The 20,280-nt window shown below is 36.9% G+C and overlaps 1 protein-coding gene across 4 annotated transcripts in view; it reads right to left on the bottom strand.

Annotated features, from left to right (window-relative positions):
* DCC (DCC netrin 1 receptor) overlaps positions 1-20,280 on the bottom strand; it is a 1,140,843-nt gene that overhangs the window by 347,062 nt on the left and 773,501 nt on the right. The window lies entirely within an intron of this gene.

Below are 20,280 nucleotides of genomic sequence, written 5' to 3'. Positions count from 1 at the left end.
AGCAAATGTGATCAATGGTGACTTGCAAAAACCTTTTGAGAACTCTCAAGAAGTTAGACAAATGACTTGGAAGAGAAAAGGGGACACATTTTCAGTTCCTTTTTCCTCAAAAGCACCTCACGTAGAGATGGTATCACATCCGAAATGAGTTGACTTCCCCACCCATTCAGGGGCTGCCTAGAAGCAGAGCAATGAGAGCCTGCACACAGATGCTGTTCTCCTCAGGCCTCCAGGAGTCCCTTCTCACAGAGCTAGTCTAGATGCAGATGACACAGATAAAGCTCAGAATAGAATGAATCGCGGACTCTTTTACCTCAGTTTAAATAGTCCTCGTCTGAAAAGGAACGGACACATTTTTTAACAAAGAGATGGCTTCTTTCTTTATACAGGGAATTAATTTTGTTCGTACTAATCCTCCAGGCTTTCTCTCAACAGTCACTCATCTTCACATAAGGTCTCAATAAGGAACCAATCAGGACTTTTTTTCTTTGCTCTTGGAGGCCTAATCTCCAGTCTGGACCTAATCTCCCTGGCCCATTACTGTTGCCATGGTTACGGCTTCTTTATCTGCTGTCATGGAGAAGAAGAGGTGCATTTGCCACCCTATAACATAGTCTTATTATTTTTTTTGTTTGTTTTTGTAAGAATCTCTTTTTAAAAAATTATCATAGTACAATCCAGGAAAAGGAAGTGATTTCTGAAAATAATATAAATCAAAAGAATAGTTTTAAAACTTTGGTTTCTAAATTACTAATTACTATTTCTACTACTAGTATTACTACTAACGACTACTACTACTATTTCGTGATGTTACTGCAATAGCCTTGGTAACAATTATATCATTGGGTTAATTTTTCTATAAAGCCATGTTCCGTCTAGATATCAAAGAGTTTTTTTTTTCTCTCAGGATTTTACTATATATTTACAGACATTAGTTTTCCTCTGAGCTTATTAACTGTCTGACCTCCACTCGCTATGAGGCACATGAAAGATAAGATGTATCACAAAAACACAAAAATATTTAATTTGTATTAAGCATCAAACACCGATAGGCTTATTTCCTTATCATTCCCCATTCTGTTAACTGAAATCCTATAAATGTGGCTGCCAGATCAACTAGATTTTTTTTTTCACTGCATCTCCTTATTAGCTTGAAGATTTAAGTAAAATATAAATAGATAACATTAACGAAATGACAGGAACATTTAATTGTCCTCAGGGCAAACTCTCTTTTCCTTTTGTATTCTTTTCTTATCATTGCTCCCTTGACTCCAAACTCTAGATTTTAATTGTCCAAATAGAGAAGTAGATAAAATTTAAGTTTTGGTTTAAAGTTTTTGTAGTTCACAAAGTAATTTCACAAACCTACCAAAAATAAGGTCAGCTGTATATGTGAAATTACAAAGACTAACGTTTTTTTTTCTAAAGTTTCATGTTATTTTCAAAATTCAAAGAATCATGGCTTTTGAGCTAGTGTATTCAGAACTTTAGTAAAACTAAGAAATGTGAATTTAAAAAAATAGTGATTTGAAGCCACTTTTTATTTTAAGTTAATATGAGATAGAAGTTAATGATCTCTATAACATTTCATTAAATCTTAATCTTTACATAAAATAATTTATTGGGTTAGTATCTAAAATTGAATAATCAACATTTATTGAATGTCTATCAAGCTCCTACTGCTATGCTTGAAATGAAGAATTATTTATTTTTAAACTGTGGATTTCTCCCTAAGAGAATAGGGAACTAATTTTAAGACATAAGGTGGATACATGTAAGACAATTACTAAGTTTGAGATAGTCTCTTACTTTTTTTAATATTTATTTATTTTTGAGAGAGAGAGAGAGAGAGAGAGAGAGAGAGAAGAAGAAGCAGGGAAGGGGCAGAAAGAGAGAGAGGGAGACACAGAATCTGAAGCAGGCTCCAGGCTCTAAGATGTCAGCACAGAGCCTGAAGTAGGGCTTGAACTCATGAACTGTGAGATCATGACCTGGGCTGAAGTCAGACACTTAACTGACTGAGCCACCCAGGCAAGATAATCTCTTATTTTTAAACAAATTCCATGCTAAATTTTCAGTAAGGTGGTTGTTTATAAATCAGAACACTTTCTCACTAAGCCATTTCTATTCTGTTCCCAGAAACATATTATTTTGCAGACCTCTTATTTTACAAACTATCATAGCAGTAGTGCTATGGAATTGGATCATGCATGTATGGATTTTCTTTGCTAAGATCAATTTATGTGTCCAATCATTAATCCATTCAATATTCATGGAGGGATTACTATGTGTAAGGCACTGCATGAAGGGCTGTTTTAATCCATCTTCCAATTCCAGGGAGGAAAGCCAGCTCAGTAATGGGTAATTCTCCCTGCCCCAGCTTCACTGTAAGGACCTATCTACTCTCACCTCTCATATTGCTCCTCTCATCTCAAGCTCTATGTTCTCAGTTGTCTTGGGCAGGGGTAAACCTGAGAAGGATACAGTGGAAGGTCTCTGGGGTCACTGACGTTAATTAGTTTCATGAAGACCTCATGCTTTCACCTCTCCTACTTTTCTGTGCCACAGCCTGAGCTAGAATACTTCCCTCCAACTTCTCTCCTGCTCTGGCCTGGGCTTCTCCTTCAGATTTCTGCTCAGGTATCACCTCACTGATTCCCACCTTGGCTTAGGAGCCTCTAAATCTAGACTCTCACAGGCTTGGGTGAAGTCCCCTATAGGCACTTCCTACTCTGAACTGCAATGGCCTAGTCATTTTTCTTTTTTTTTTTTTTTGGTATCCTATACCAAATTATATTCTCTGTAAGAGGAGAAACCAAGTCTAAACTGTTCATCACTCTAATCCCTAAATCTAGCACCATACGTTTAGTGACATCCTAGGCATCCAATACATTCTTGCAGTGTTAGCTAAATGAAAGGCATTGCAAAATTGTGAAATTATAATGTTGAGACTTATCAGAAAATTCCCTTTCAGAACCCTCAAAAATGGGCATTTGAGATTATGTACTGGGAAGGAAGTGAGCTATTATTACAAGCTGGTCATACTAATCATGATTACTCTGCTAATAAATTACAAAGTAGATTAAAAAACTGAACTCAGAGGAAGCTTCCAAGGGAATGTAGATTTACAAAGAGACTATTTCATTTTGTACCAAATAAGAGGTGAACACGTTCCTAAAATCCAACTATGTGCCAAACAATGTAGAAGATGTGCTTGTACAGGAGTAATGCCTAAGAGAAATAATGTTTTCATTAAGAAGCAGATCAGATGCCTAAAAAGTTAATTTGAGTTAACTTGTACATCTAGAAAAGAACCTGGGGATCTGTTATAGGAAGTGTGATTTTTATCCCAAAGCCATATATCAAAGAGAATTGACAGGCCAGTGTTGCATGGTAAGAAGGATCACCTATGGCCACACAAAGATATATGATGGGAAAAAAACCTGTAAGGTGGTATTATATTAGCAGAGATAACTACATCTCTCAGAGTTTGAAGTCTTTTCAAAAGACAAAATGAGAAGAAAATACTATCTGGTAAACTGGTCAACCTACACATGTGTGAATGAATTGTATTCTTTATTTTCACTTTGTTTATTTAATAAAGTACCTTTTAAAAGGGTTTATCCAAAATAGAGTGGATCTCAGGCAGCTTGGGAAGGTGGCTAGTCCATCATTTATGAAAACTAATGCACTATACTAGAAAATTACAATTAAATAGAAGGGGCGTTGGATCCCTGCTCTGCTACTTTGTGACTACATAACTTGGAAAATTATTTAGCTTCTCTGATACTTACCCTCCACATTTGAAAACTGATCCAATTTATCTGACATGCAGGCCTATGTGCTTATATAAACTAGGTTTAAGGGCTGCTCACAGAACCTGGCATATGATATGTATTCAAGGAATTGTTATTATTATTTAATCTGTCTTCAGATCCAGAAAGCAGAAAGTCTGCCTCTGCTGGCCTAGTTTCGTGATATCTTGTTGGAAATCTAGGATCCTTACCAGAAAGGCTTTGGGAAGGATTTGGGCTAAATCTCATAGGTCAAGTGAGTTGGGGACAAGAGTGCTTCCTCCATGTAAGGATAAGATGTGGTCAGCTCAATCTCTCTCCCTATTTCGTTTATCAGGTTGCAAAGAAAATTCATCCTTTGTTTTCCCCTTTTTGTCAACCCACATGTCTACTTCAAGAAAAATGTACTTCATTTCAGGTCTCTTCATTCTCTGTATTTTCTTACTAATCATTGTACCCTTTCCAGCTGTCTCTATTCCAAGGCTTTGTAAGGCTAACTTTAATCATCTCTCTCATCAATGTCTCTTCCTGGCATCTTTCACCAACTGTAGGAAAACTCCATTTCTACCCTGTCCCCAGCTCCTTTTGTTTCCATCCTTTCCCTTGAGTTTATGTCATTGAATTCCTAGTCATTATTTATCCCTTCTCCACGTCTAGGGACCTGGAGTGTGCCATTTCAATCATTCCCCTGTCACCAGAGCTTCCTCTAGGGATAAAGACTGACAAGCTGTGACATCTCCCCTCCCATCTCTCATGCTCCTTTATCAATGTTCACCTTATCCCAGCCATCTGGTGCTTTGTCCCAGGCTGCCATGTGATCCTTTTCTCCAGCCGTGAAGAACATCTAAAGAACACATGCATTGCTGATACAAATCAGTATGGTAGGCTTTAAGAGGCAGCGTTTTCCCATGCAATTTCCTTTGATAATAAGACACTACCAAAGTGAAATAGCTAACAGGCTGTGTTGTTAAGAAAAAATAATTGAATCAGTGCTAGGTAGTCTTAATTTTTTTTTAAGTAACTGATTTTTTTCAGTAAGAAATTCAAGTTAAAGTAAGTTGAAAATAATACAAATTAAATAGGAAGAACTAAAAGTTCAAGCTATCCTCTTTAGTATTATAAATACTATTAAGAACTTTTACTGTTTCTGGATACCCAGTGACCAAAAAAAAAAAAAAAAAAAAAAAAAAAAAAGTGCAATCACATTTGATGGCTCATTGATTTCCACTAATGGCAAATTTCCAACTTTGTCCATGGGATTTAAAAACAAATTTTAAAATACTTTATTTAAAGTTACTGTCTAAGTGTAGCTGTAGAAATGGTCATTGCCAGGATGGGCTAGTTTCAATGTTCTGAAATGTCTCAGACCGTGAGAGTTTCAGAATATGACGCACTCACCAAATGCTATGTTTCTGATAGATGAGAAGAGAACGGGTGTGGGAGGCAGCATCTTAGGCCAGGAGCGCATTGGCAGGGCATGGAGGTTTATTAAGCATCTTGGCTCTAACCCCTAGGTACTCATCCTTGAATTTTATAGCCACCAAAACAAATTAAAGGGAAATAAAAAGAATAAAAGAGGATATAAAACTAAGATAAATTATTACTTATTCCAATTAAGTTTATAGAAGTAGAGCCTTATATCACCACTATGAAGCTGCTGCAAAATTACAGGGGTGCACAGAATGCATATGAAAGACATTTCCTTAGAACCCTATTTCCTTTTGAGTTTGTCCTTCTAGGCCTACACATATCAGAGAAAGAGAAAGACGGAGAGAAAGAGAGAAAGAGAGCAAGCAAGAGTGAGAGAGGCTGTTCAATTCTGTTCTAGTCTCCTTCCTGGGAAGTCAGATGGGAAGCATGGAGAAATTGCAACCACAGGTGAATGACCACTCATGTAAGCTCATCTTTTTTTTTTTTTTCCTTTTTTGATGTATTACAGTAAGGGAGAAGACAAACTGTAAACCATAAAAAAGGTTTATCAGGATACTTTCAACAACAGCCAAATTATGGAAAGAGCCTAAATGTCCATCAACTGATGAATGGATAAAGAAGATGCAGTTTATATATACAATGGAATACTACTTGGCAATGAGGAAGAATGAAATCATGCCATTTGCAGCAACGTGGAAGGGACTGGAAGGTATTATGCTGAGTGAAATAAGTGAGTCAGAAAAAGACAGATATCATATGTTTTCACTCATGTGGATCTTGAAAAACTTAAAATACCATGTGGGAGGGGGAGGGGAAAAACAGTTACAAACAGAGAGGGAGGGAGGCAAATCATAAGAGACTCTTAAATACGGACAACAAACTGAGGCTTAATGGGGACGTAGGAGAGAGGGGAAAATGGATGATGGGCATTGAGAAGGGCACTTGTTGGGATGAACACTGGTTGTATGTAAGCAATGAACCACAGGAATCTACCCCAAAAGCCAAGAGCACACTTTACACACTGTATGTTAGCCAATTTGACAATAAATTATATTTAAAAAAAAAAAAAGAGGTTTACTGGCCTGAACCTAGCAGTCATACTTCGAAACTATTAAATAGGCAAACAAAAAGAACAACAATCAGAGATGGTTAAGTAATAAAAATATATTATATAATCATAAATTGTGGCTGTGCATCAAATTCCAGTATTCTTTCTGGTCAGTCTAAATAGAACAGTATTAATTCCTACAAAAAAAGATGGGTCTTTTTAAAAGTCCTGTTTGATTTTTTAAATAATCAATAAATGTGTTGATTTACCCAAAGACCCACATCAAATCGAATTAAGGTTGGTAAATTTATTGAATAATTCCAAATATAACATAGGGCATGTGAAAATTCTGAAATGCAGGGATTCAACTATTATAATAAATATTTGTTTTAAGTTTGATTCTTGGTTGCTACTATAACTAAGGCAAAAAATATATTTTTGGCCTAAATTGACATGTTTATCATCATCAAGAGGCATGATGGATGATATTTTTTTTTTTCTGGAGTAAAGTGAAAAGAATCAAGGGATTAAATAGGAGGCAGAAATTAAGAGGCAGATTATTTTGTCTTTCAGGCAGTAGCTAGACAGTTTATCTTCTGAGGTGCAGATAGGTTGTAAGATTGCCACTACTAAGGTTCTATCACACTGGGAAACAACAATATCTTCCATCTTTGTCCCTTTTCCTGTTTGTTTTTCTACTTCTTTCTTTCTCTCTTTTTTCTCCAAAGCTGATTCATCCAAATTCAAGACAGTATTTGGAACTCAGTGGTAGCCACACTGTTCACTTTGTGGGTAATAGCTGTGTTTAAAGATAATATAATACAAAAAAAAAGTTTGGAATTAGGATATTAAAACAATGGAAGTCTGTGCTAGATTTACTACTGATTATATGACTTTATTATCATGCCTTCTGTCTCCGAGTTTTTTTCTATTATCAAAATGTATGGGGAGGCAGTTGTAAGAGTATGACATAATAAAAGAACCCACAAAGAAAATATCGATAAATATTACTATATTGAAGCTAAAACTTCTATATAGAAAAGCATAATAAATGAGACTGAAAAATGCATGACAAACTGGAATAATATTTTTACTAATATTACAAAAGATTGCCTTTTCCAATATGCAAACAGCTGTCACAAATTAATTAAGAAAAGAAAGTAAGAAAAAGTGAGAAAAGATGGGGAAACAGTATGAACGCATGCAACTTTCATTTCAATATGTTTGAAAATTCCTATTATCTCATCCTTATAATAATTACTGAATCCACCAAAAATAATTCTTTCACTATAAGGGTTGTCAACATAAAAATACAAAGTACTGTGGCCTTCACCTTCAATAATGAAAACATTTGTTAGGTTTCAAAAGAGAAGGAAACCATCATTTCTCCAACCTTTGGTTATGTAATGCAAAGAGTAAATTGTATTCTATATCCACAGGAATATTTTGACAAAAGAGAAAAAAAATGACCTGTACAAAGTTGAGAGCTTAATGCCATACTTACTGAATCATTCCTAAATTACTCAATTTAGTTTGGGATTCTGAAGCTAATTCTGTAATAAGCATGAAGAGATGGTTATGAAAGTTAACTAAATGGCCTCCAGTTCCCTCCATATTATAGTTGTGTCTGAACAGAGATCAAAATATGGTATTTAAATAAATTCACTTAGGGATAACTAGAAAATAAAACAAACAATCAAAGTAAGAGGTATTGAATGAGACTTCTGCCCTCTCTGCTGCTCTGCTGTATCACAATCCAAATGTGTAAAGTATCTCCCCTGGGGTCCAATTCTCTTTCATACAGATAAGGCATGGGAAATTTGGTGACTGTATGAGTTTTATTGTTGAACTCCCTCTGAGCAATTAACCCAGGTTTTCAAGGGAGGAGGTATTCTTCCACAGGCAGCAGCATATAGCTATATTGCCTTCTAAAGCTATCTACATGTGTGCTAGAGAATTAACAAAGAATGTGTTATAAACTTACTAGATCTTGGTCAGATTGCTGATTGCAGCCATTAAAGAGAGGTAGGGAAGCTACAAAGTGGACTAGATGTAGTAACTTGTTCCCAAAGAAAAAGAGTAGGAAAAGGGAAAAATAGTAACTTGATGGTAAGACCCTGGCAAACTTCGTTCTGCTTAACCAAGTGGTGAACGTGACCATCCCCAGTGATGTCATATGGCTATCACATATCCTTGAGTACTTCACCTCTGCAGTAGTCTTTCCAAAAACCCAGAAACCCAGTTGAAATTAGGAGGAAAACTCAACACAAACCCAGATTGGGAGATACTCTACAGGATAACTGGCCAATATTCTTCAAGATAGTCAAGGTCAAGAAAAACAAGGAGCACCAGGAACTGCTACAGGAAAAGAATACTAATGAAGCATGACAACTAAATATAAGGTAGTACACTGGATTGTATCCTGAGAAGGAAAATGATATTAATGAAAAAAACTGAAGAAATCCAAAGAAAGTCCAGAGTCTAGGTCACAGTAATGTAACAATGTTGGTGTCTTAGTTTTTTATTTTTATTTTCCATTTTAATTTTAATTCAGTATAGCTACCATGCAGTGTTACAGGTGTACAACATAGTAATCCAACAATTCTATATGTGCCTCAGTGCTCATCACAAATGCACTCCCTAACCTCGTTCACCTATTTGACCCATTCCCCACCCACCTCCCCTCTGATAACCCTCAGTTTGTTTTCTATAGTTCAGAGTCTGTTTCTTGCTTTCTCTCTCTCTCTCTTTCTTACTTTGTTTTGTTTCTTAATTTCCACATATGAGTGCAATCATATGGTATTTGTCTTTCTCTGAGTGACAAATTTCACTCGGCATTATAATCTCTAGATCCATCCATGTTGTTGCAAATAGAAAGATTTCATTTTTTTTATGGCTGAGTAATTTTCCATTATGTAGACTATTACACCCACCCAACCACACACACACACACACACACACACACACACTCCAGATCTTATCTATCTATTCATCTATCGATGGACCCTTGGCTGCTTCCATAATTTAGCTATTGTAAATAATGTTGCAATAAACGTAAGGGTGCACGTGTCCTTTAAATTAGTGTTTAACTGCGTTAAAATTAAAATTGTGTTAAAAAAATCTTAGTGTTTTTGTCTTCTTTGGGTACAGAACTACTGGATCATATGGTAATTCTATTTTTAGTTTTTTGAGAAATCTCCATAGAGTTTTCCACAGTGGCTGCACTAGCTTGCATTCCTACCAACACTGCACAAGGGTTCCTTTTCCTCCACATCATCACCAACATGTTGTTTCTTGTGCTTTTATTTTAGCCATTCCAACAGGTGTGAGGTCATAACTCATTGTGATTTGATTTGTATTTCCCTGATGATGAGTGATGTTGAGCATCTTTTCTTATGTCTGTTGGCCATCTGTATGTATTGAATAAATGTCTGTTCATGTCTTTTGCCAATTTTGATTGGACTATTTGTTTTTTGGGTATTGAGCTGTGTGATTATTTTATATATTTTGGATACTAACCCTCTTTGGACATGTCATTTGCAAATATCTTCTTCCATCCAGTAGGTTGTCTTTTAGTTTTGTTGATTGTTTCTTTTGCTGTGAAGAAACTTTTTATTTTGATGTAATCCTAATAATTTATTTTTGCGTTTGTTTCCCATGCTTCTGGAGACATACCTAGAAAAAAATGTTGCTATGGCCCATGTCAGAGAAATTACTGCCTGTGTTTTCTTCTAGGATTTTTATGGTTTCAGGTCTCACATTTAAGTCCTTAATCTATTTTGAGTTTATTTTTGTGTATGATGTGAGAAAGTGGTCCCATTTCATTCTTTTGCATGTTGCTGTCCAGTTATCCCAACACCATTTACTGAGGAGACTGTCTTTTCCCCATTGCATATTCTTGCCTCGTTTGTCGAATATTAATTGGCCACATAATTGTAGCTTTATTTCTGGGATCTCTATTCTGTTCTATTGATGTAATTGTCTATTTTTGTGCTAGAACATACTGGCTTTTTAGTACATCTCAAAATCGGGAATTGTGATACCTCCAGTTTTGTCTTTCCTTCTCAAGATTGCTTTGGCTATTCGAAGTCTTTTGTGGTTCCATAAGAGTTTTAGAATTTTTTTTTTTGGTTCTGTGAAGAATGCTGGTGTTATTTTGATAGGGATTGCACTGAATGTGCATATTGCTTTGGGGAGTATAGACATTTTAACAATATTTGTTCTATTCCATGAGCATGGGATGTCTTTCGATTTCTTTGTGTCATCTTCAATTTCTTTCATCAGTATTTTATAATTTTCAGAGTACAGGTGTTTCATCTCTTTAGTTAGGTTTATCCTAGGTATCTTATTTTTGGTGCAATTGTAACTGGAATGTTTTTTTTATTTCTCTTTCTGCTGCTTCACTATTAGTGTATAGAAATGCTACAGATTTCTGTACATTTATTTTGTATCCTGTGATTTTACTAAATTCATTTAGCAGTTGTAGCATTTTTTTTTTTTGGTAAAGTCTTTTGGGTTTTCTATATATAGTATCATGTCATCTGCAACCAGTTAAAGTTTAACTTCTTGCTTACTAATTTGGATGCCTTTTATTTCTTTCTGTTGTCTGATTGCTGTAGCTAGAACTTCCAGTACTATGTTGAATAAAAGTGGTGAGAGTAGTACATCCTTGTCTTGTTCCTGACGTTAGGGGAAACATTCTTTGTTTTTCCTCATTAAAGATGATGTTAGCTGTGAGTTTTCCATATATGGCCTTTATTGTGTTGAGGTATGTTCCCTCTAAACCTACTTTGTTGAGGGTTTTTATCATGAATTGATGTTGGTCTTTGCAATGTGGTTTTTCTGCGTCTATTGAAATTATCATATGGTGTTTATCCTTTCTCTTGATGTGATGTATAACATTGATTGATTTTCAACAATTGAACCACCCTTGCATCCTGGAAATAAATCCTGCTTGATTGTGATAAATGACTTTTTTAATGTATTGTTGGATTAAGTTAGTTGATATTTTATTGAGGATTTTTGTGTCTGTGTTCATCAGAGATATTGGCCTGTAGTTCTCTCTCTCTCTCTCCCTCTCTCTCTCTCCCTCTCTCTCTCTCCCTCTCTCTCTCTCTCTCGGTGTTTTCATCTGGTTTTGATGTCATGGTAATGCTGGCCTTATTTAATGAACTTGGAAGTTTTCCTTCCTCTCTATTTTTTGGAGGTGTTCTGAAAAGAACAAGTATTAACTCTTCTTTAAATGTTTGGTAGAATTCACCTGTGAAATCCATCTTACCCTGGACTTTTGTTTGTTGATAGTTTTTTTTTTTAATGCTTTATTTATTTTTGAGAGAGATTGAAACAGAGCAAGAGTGAGGGAGTGGCAGAGAGAGAGGGAGACACAGAATCTGAAGCAAACTCCAGGCTCTGAGCTGTCAGCACAGAGCCCAACAGTGGGCTTGAACCCACTAACCGTGAGCTCATAACTTGAGCTGAAATCGGATGCTTAACCAATTGAGCCACCCAGGTGTCCCTGTTAGAAGTTTTTGATTACTGATTCAATTTCATTACTGGTAATCAGTCTGTTCAAGTTTTCTATTTCTCCTTGGTTCAGTTTTGGCAAGTTTTATGTTTCTAGGAACTTACCAATTTCTTCTAGCATTTTCAATATGTTGGCAAAGAAGTTTTCATGTTATTCTCCTATACTCCCTTGTATTTCTGTGGTGTCAGTTGTTTTTTCCTCCTCTTCCATTTCTGGTTTTGTTTATTTATGTGTTCTCTCTCTCTCTCTCTCTCTCTCTCTCTCTCTTAATGAGTCTGGCTAAAAGTTTATCAATTTTGTTGTTCTTTTCTTTCTTTTTTTTTTTCAACGTTTATTTTTTATTTTTGGGACAGAGAGAGACAGAGCATGAACGGGGGAGGGGCAGAGAGAGAGGGAGACACAGAATCGGAAACAGGCTCCAGGCTCTGAGCCATCAGCCCAGAGCCCGACGCGGGGCTCGAACTCACGGACCGCGAGATCGTGACCTGGCTGAAGTCGGACGCTTAACCGACTGCGCCACCCAGGCGCCCCTTTGTTGTTCTTTTCAAAGAACCAGCTCCTGTTTCATTGGTCTGTTCTACTGGTTGTTTTTGGTTTTGTTTTTTAGTTTCTATTTCATTAATATTTGTTCTAATCATTATTACTTCCTTCCTTTTACTGGTTTGAAATTTTGTTTGTTCTTGTTTATCCAGTTCTTGTAGGTGTAAGGTTAGGTTGTTTACTTGAGACTTTTCTTGCTTCCTGAGGTATGCTTGTATTGCTATATACTTCCCTCTTAGAATAGCTTTTGCTGCATCTCAAAGATTTTGGACTATTTCATTTTCATTTGTCTCCATGTATTTTTTGATTTCCACTTCAATTTCTTGGCTGACCCATTCATTGTTTAATAGCTTGTTATTTAACCTCCATGTATTTGTGTTCTTTCCGGATTTCTTTCTTGTGGTTGCTTTCTAGTTTCATAGTTTTGTGGTCAGAAAAGATGTATCATATGATTCAAATCTTTTTGAATTTAATGAGACTTCTTTTGTGGCCTAACATGTGATCTATTCAGGAGAATGTTCCATGTACACTTGTAAAGAATGTGTATTCTGCTGTTTTAGGATGGAATGTCTGAAAATATCTGTTACATTCATCTGGTACAATGTGTCATTCAAAACCAGTTTCCTTGTTGATTTTCTGTTTGGATGATCCATCTATTAATGTAAGTGAGGTGTTAAAGTGCCCTACACTATCATTGCATTACTATCAATTAGTTCCTTTATATTTGTTATAAGCTGTTTTATGTATTTGAGTACTCCCATGTTGGATGCATAAGTATTTGCAATCGTTATATTTTCTTGTTGGATTTTTCCCTTTATTATTATATAGTGCCCTTCTTTGCCTCTTGTTGCAGTCTTTGTTTTAAAGTCTATTTTGTCATCAGATATTAGTATTGCTACCCTACCTTTCTCTTTACTGCCATTTGGATGGTCAATGCTGCTCCATCCCTTCACTTTCAATCTGCATGTGCCTTTAAGTCTGAAAGGAGTCTCTTGTAGGCAGCATATAAATGTGTCTTGTTTTTTTTATTCATTCTGTCATCCTGTGTCTTTTTATTGTAGTGTTTAGTCCATTTACATTTAAAGTATTCACAGGTTTGTACTTATTGCTATTTCATTACTTTTTTTACAGCTGATTTTGTAGCTTTCTTCTGTTCCTTTCTTTTCTTATTCCTCTCTCATGGTTTGCTGCCTTTCTTCAATGAAACACTTGGATTCCTTTCTCTTTATTTTTTGCACATCTATTACTGGTTTTTGATTTGTAGGTTCCATTAGGTTTACATATAACCTCTTAAACATATAGCAGTCTATATTAAATTGATGGCTGCTTATGTCTAACACATTATTTACTGATCTCCCCTCACCTTTTAGGTATATGGTGTTATACTTCATGTCCTTTTATTTTGTGAATCCCTTGACTGATTTTTATTTATTTTTTAAATTTTTTTTAGCTCTTATTTATTATTGAGAGACCGAGAGGGACAGAACATGAGCATGGGACAGGCAGAGAGGGAGACACAGAATCTGAAGCAAGCTCCAGGCTCCGAGTTGTCAGCACAGAGCCTGACGTGGGGCTCGAACCCACAAAACGTGAGATCATGACCTGAGCTGAAGTCGGACACTTACCCAACTGAGCCACCCAAACCTCATGTTGACTCATTTTTATAGCTTAATTCTACTTAATTATACTGCATTTGTGCTTCTTACTTCTCTTGTTTCTGCTTATCATTTTTCTTTTCCACTCAAAGAGTCTCCTTTAACATTTCTTGTAGAGCTGGCTTAGTGGTCATGAATTATTTTAACTTTTGTTTGTCTTAGAAACTCTATTTCTCCTATTCTGAAAGACAGCCTTGCTGGATAGAGTATTTCTGGTTACAGGTTATTTTCTTTCAGCATTTTGAATATATCATGCCACTCACTTCCAGACTGCAAGCTTTCTGCCAAAAAAAATCAGCTGATAGCCTTTTGGGATTTTCCTTGTATATAGCTGTTTTATTTCCTCTTGCTGCTTTTAAAATTCTCTCTTAATTAGTACTTTTTGCCATTTAAATTACTATGTCTTCTTGTGGCCTATTTGGGTTGCTTTCGTTGGGAGCTCTCTGTGCATCCTGGATCTAGATTTCTGTTTCCTTCCCCAGATTTGGGAATTTTCAGCTATTATTTCTTCAAATACATTTTCTGCCCTCCTTTCTCTCTCTTCTCCTTCTAGGATCCCTATAATGCAAATGTTATTGCACTTCATGGTGTTGGTTACTTTTCTATTTCTATTTTCATTTTTTTTTTCTTTCTCCATTCAGCTTGATTGTTTTCCATTACTCTGTCCTCCAGGTTGCTGATCAATTCTTCTGCTTTCTCTAGATACTGTTTATTATATCTAGTGTATTTTTAATTTCAGTTATTGACTTCTTCATCTCTGATTGGTTTTTATGTTTTCTATTTCCTTAGAGCATATCAGTGAAATCCTTTATGCTTCGCAAGTCCAGTGTGTGTCTGCATGACTATTACTTTAAATTCTCTATCAGGCATATTATTTATCTTCATTTTGTTTAGCTCTCTTGCTGTGATTTTGTTCTGCTCTTTCATTTGGGACATATTCGTATGTCTCTTCATTTTGTTTAACTCTCTGTGTCTGTTTTTCTGTTAGGAAAGTCAGCTATGTCTTCTGCTCTTGAAAGTGGTGGCCTTATGAAGATTTGGTCCTGTAGTACCCTACAATGTCCCCTGTTCACCAGAACCTGGCACTTTAGGAGTGTCTCCTGTGTGTGTTGTGTGTGTCCTACTGTTCTATCTGAGCTGCTTTTGTCTTCAGTACAGTCATCTTCAATGGTTCTTTTGCCAGTTGTGAGAAGAGTGTGGTCCCCATAGGGGTGAGTCTAGGGCCACCTTGGGCTTCAATTGAGTTAGACCAGGCATTTGACAGAGATGCAGCAGCACTGAATTGCAGGACATTTTCCCTGTGTTGTCCCCTGAGAAGCTTCACTCGAGGCCTGTAGTCAGACCTGATGTCTGCCCCTAGCCTACTGCAGGGCTGCATTGGGACTGGTATGTGTGGTTATCTTCCCCACTCCTGAGGACATGAGTCAACTCTGGAGTTGTGGTGGCCCATTGGGGCTACTTGCACATAGCCAAAGTTGCAGACTGCTTTGGAGGAGCTCTGGTCAAGGATGTATTGGACAGGACAGGCCTGCAGGAGAATGCAAGGGTGGGGAGCCCAGTACCAGCAAGTTCTGCATAGGTCTACTATGGTAGCAGGCCTACAACTACCAGAGAAAACTCGTGCTCAGACTGGGATTGAGGCAGTGTGTCTGCAGAACAGGGGGGTGGGTCATGTTGTCAGCAAGTTAGGTGGAGAGCATTTCTGCTGTGCTGGTTCCTGTAATTACCTGTATATCTAAGCTGAGGACTGGGGAGGGAAATGGTGCCACCAGCTCTTTTGTTCTTGGAGAAGTCACCCAAAGATGACCCTCCAGCACATGCTCTGAGATTAGTAAATAAACCATCTTAATGTTTACTCCAGGCATTTTTTCCACTGCAGCTTTTATGCTCTATCTCAGCAGGGCTGTTTGTTGTGCTCTCTCTTTAAGGGTGGGACTCTGCCTTCCTAGGTCTGCCTGATGATTTGTAAAGTTCCTGGTGTTAAGCCCCACTGGTTAGGCCACTCTGGTTTTCAAAGCCAGATGTTATGGGGATTCATCTCTCCCATGTGAGTCCTCTGTGCCTGGGATGCCTGGCCGGGGGTGTGGTCCTCTGTCCTCCCTATGCCCTCAGCATCCCTCCTTTCCATGGACAGTCCCACATGTCCATTTGGCTCCTGAATGCATTTCCTCCTTTCCCACCTTCTTTAATGCGGCCTCTTCTCTACATTTAGCTATGGAAAGTCTGTTCTACCAGTCTTCGGGTCATTTTCTGGGTTATTTACATTGACGTGGGTGTTACCTATTTGTGTTCATAGGAGGCAGTGAGCTTTGGATGCCCTCACTCCACCATCTTCCCCAGAAGTCCTTGTCCCAATGTTGGTTTCTTAGTTTTGAAAAATATAACATAGTAATGAGAGATGTTAACAGTGGAGAAACTGGGTGAAGGATATATAGGAATTCTGTAATATTATAACAACTTTTCTATAAGGCAAAAGTTATTCCACAATATATATAAATAATTTAGAAAACAGGAGGAGCTGTGTCTTTAATTTTAGTTGATAAGTCAACTCTAATGCTCTTATCACTATTTGTTTGTTTTTAGTTAAGAGTAGACTTCAAAAAGACATGTGACAAAAGGAAGGTTATCTATTAGGAGTGAATCATTTCATTCTGAGCGAAAAATTAGAAAAACAACAACAAGGACAGTGCTAAGTTTTAGGATTCTTAGTAGTGTGGTCAGACCTAACATCTGTTAGCCAATGGGAAAGATTAATTCTGGTGGTTTGAAAGGGATGTGTACCATACTGACTTCTAAACACAGACCTGACAAAGTATTCAGACTGTGGCCATCAGTCTGGGAATTGTCTTCCCATTCCGAGTGCTTATGATTCATGCTGATGCTTCTGAGTCATCTGGTGCCAGTTTAGCTTTGTGTCCACTTTGTATTTCATTCTAAGAGTAATGCACTGGACTCGAACTAGATTCTTATTTCATTTCATTGCATTGCATTGCACTTCATTGCATTGCATTGCATTGCATTGCATTTTTCACCTATTTAGCAGCAATTAGCTAATAAAATTGAAGGTGACAGAATGGAAATAAGTTGCTTAAGTTGACACAATAAATTTTGAGAAAGCACAGACCTAGCTAATCACCGTATCTGCTGGTCTCACGGGGAATTCTCATGTATGAAGTTTGACATCTACACTCATTTGCTGTTATAGCATATGACCATAACTTGGGTGACTTGGTGTTCTATGTGATTCCCTGAGAAAGACTGAACATTGTATTAAGGATGGTAAGAAAAAGAAATAACCAAAGCAACAAAATTCAAAGTCATGGGTGGGAAGCTTTTCTTTTTATAAATGTATAACCATGGAGAGAAGGGAAGGGAGAAGGAATGTGGAGAACAATTTGCTGAAGGAAGTCTAGAAAACTGAAATTTACTGAAGGGAACATTCACATACCAATGACTCACATGAAAAGATTGAATAACCAGAAGAATTTGTAAAATGTAGGCAATTAAAACAATGTTTCTAAAAGCTTACATGTCACAGATCATGATAGTCCAGAGTAAGAATATCACACACCACTAAAATCGAGGATGAACTTCCAGATAATTTAGTATACCCTTTACATATGGCAATTTATGATTCCAGCAAATCTATAAAGCCCATTTTAGTTAGCAATTTCAACTTCTTTCTCTTCCATGGCTGTTTCCCATTTCTGACTATTAGCAGTTATGATGAATAATTTTAAATTTCACTTCACATTTACTCATGTTTGCCCTCTGCTTCATGCATCGTGGCTCAAAAACATAGCCCAGTTTGTTTTGTTCTTTTTTAAAGATACCTACCCATGCATACTGCTATTCTCTTTCCATCCCTTATATTCAGATAATTTCACCATTTTTACCTGCTTAAAAACCACAAAATAGGTCACTAGGCAAATTCAGTATAATGTTGTCTCCATAAAAATCTCCCCTAAAGATAGCTTTGGTCATCAACTCAATATCAATGAGTCTGGCAGGTTGTTCTCTGATGGAGGTTTCACCAGGGACCATGCTATGTAAACATCTGACTGACTTTCATGGTTCTGATTATGAAATTTAGGGATGTGTATTAAAAATGTCATGTTATCTTAATGTGTTATTAGGGAGCTTCATGTGCCATGTTCAGTCTGAAGATTCATTATCTGCTATGAAATGTATTTATCATTCATGCTGAAACAACCACTTCTAAATTTTGAGCAGATCTGTGGGGTGCAGAATACTGGGATCTGTTGAATAAATCAATGACCACATTTCATGTCCTCCTTAGTTTTATACATTTTTATAAAACTCCCTTCTCAGACCTTGCCTTTCCAATCTTAAAACCATAACCCCATCCCCCTCTAATACTGCACACTGACATTTTCTTCCTCTTTTCCCTTAGCATATATTAGTCTTTATACAAAAACCCATTCTCCTCTCTTGATTATATTAGCTTCCCTTCTTAAACATATCTACCTTTATCCCCCTTTTTGAGCAAATTGAATTCGACCACAATTTAAAAAAAATTTTTTTAATGTTTATTTATTTTTGAGACAGAGAGAGACAGAGCATGAATGGGGGAGGGTCAGAGAGAGAGGGAGACACAGAATCCGAAACAGGGTCCAGGCTCTGAACAGTCAGCACAGAGCCCGACGCAGGGCTTGAACTCACGGACCGCGAGATCATGACCTGAGCTGAAGTCGGACACTTAACCGACTGAGCCACCCAGGCGCCCCTGGGCCACAATTTTTAAAATATAAACATGCCACTATTTTTTATAATGATAAGGCGATGGAAACTCATCTACCAAATCCTTTCTATTAACCTCCACATGTTATTGATCTCTTTAGATACTGGTATATTAGGGGTATATTTAAGACAAAGTCACCTTCAACATCCTCTTTTCCCATTTTTAGTTCTGCTTCTCAGTTTCCTCTCAAAAAATGTCACCCATATGGAAATGCCATGCTAAGATATGGCAAGATAATTTCTGTGAAAAAATTCATTTTCACCTCTACCAAATTAATCTGGATTGCGAATGAGCCATGCAGATAAAAGCTTGTTTAATTTGGATTTTACCATATGTTTTTCTAATATTTATTTTAAAACTGAGCAAGTCTGTTTCACCCAGACTGGAATAGTTTTATATATGGAAAGATTCTTTGAACAATCTGAAGAGAATAAAAAAATATAAAACCTTTTATCCATCTGAATTTTGGTTTGTTTTTCCTAAACTAAAAACTCCCTTATAACAAGGTTCATATTTAATTTGTACATTTATCCATTCATCTATTTGTGTGATCATTTATTCATTCAAAATATTTTTGCTGAGCATCTTCTATGTAATAGGCACCATTCTAAGGTAATGGAAATGAAGTAAAAAAGATAACCCCTTGGCCTTTTGGAGCTCACATTCTTCATTTGTACCTTCCTTGGTGACTGATTCAATATGTTAAATAAAGTTGAGGTTCTAGTGATCACAGGGTGGGAACAAAGGTATTATTTGGTATGTTTTTGGCCTAGAGAAAAGAAAAAGTTACATCTAAAAGGTAATGGCAGCACAGAACAGTGGTTAAGTACAGATTCCAGAGCCAATTTGCTTTTGTTACATACCACATATGCCCCCTTACGTTACTTTACGTCTCAGGACCTCAGTTTTCTCACCTGTAAAATGTAGACAACAGCAGTACCTAACCTCTAAAACTGTTTTAAGAGTCAGCTGAGTGCAAATTTATAAAGCGCACATAAGAATGCCCAACTCGGGATGCCTGGGTGGCTCAGTGGGTTAGGCGTCTGACTTAGGCTCAGGTCATGATCTCAGAGTCTGTGGGCCTGATCCCCATGTCGGGCTTTGTGCTGACAGCTCAGAGCCTGGAGGCTGCTTTGCATTCTGTGTCTCCCCCTCTCTTTGTCCCTACCCCATTCACACTCTGTCTCTTCCTCAAATATAAATAAACATAAAAAAAAAATTAAAAAAAAAAAGAATGCCCAACTCAAAGGAAGCGCTTCATAAACTTCTTCTAAATAAAGGAGATGTCCAAGAAGAAAAAAAAAAGGAACAGCTAGGAATTAGATCACGGGATAGTGCTTACTGCTTCCAATTTCACCATTACACCACACTGGGCAAACACTTTAATCTTGCTTTGCTTCTGCTTCCTCATTTTAAAGACAAATATAATAACATAAACTGCCACTGCCTCTTTCACTTGTGTAGAGTGAATCCAAATGACTTCTTGATCTCAGAAGAAAGTAGTGTAATTAGAAATAACATACTCT

Source organism: Leopardus geoffroyi, chromosome D3 (assembly GCF_018350155.1).
Source record: "Leopardus geoffroyi isolate Oge1 chromosome D3, O.geoffroyi_Oge1_pat1.0, whole genome shotgun sequence".
Taxonomy (NCBI): Eukaryota; Metazoa; Chordata; class Mammalia; order Carnivora; family Felidae; genus Leopardus; species Leopardus geoffroyi.
The sequence above is the reverse complement of the archived record's forward strand: the minus strand, read 5'-3'. Positions and strand labels throughout refer to the sequence as shown.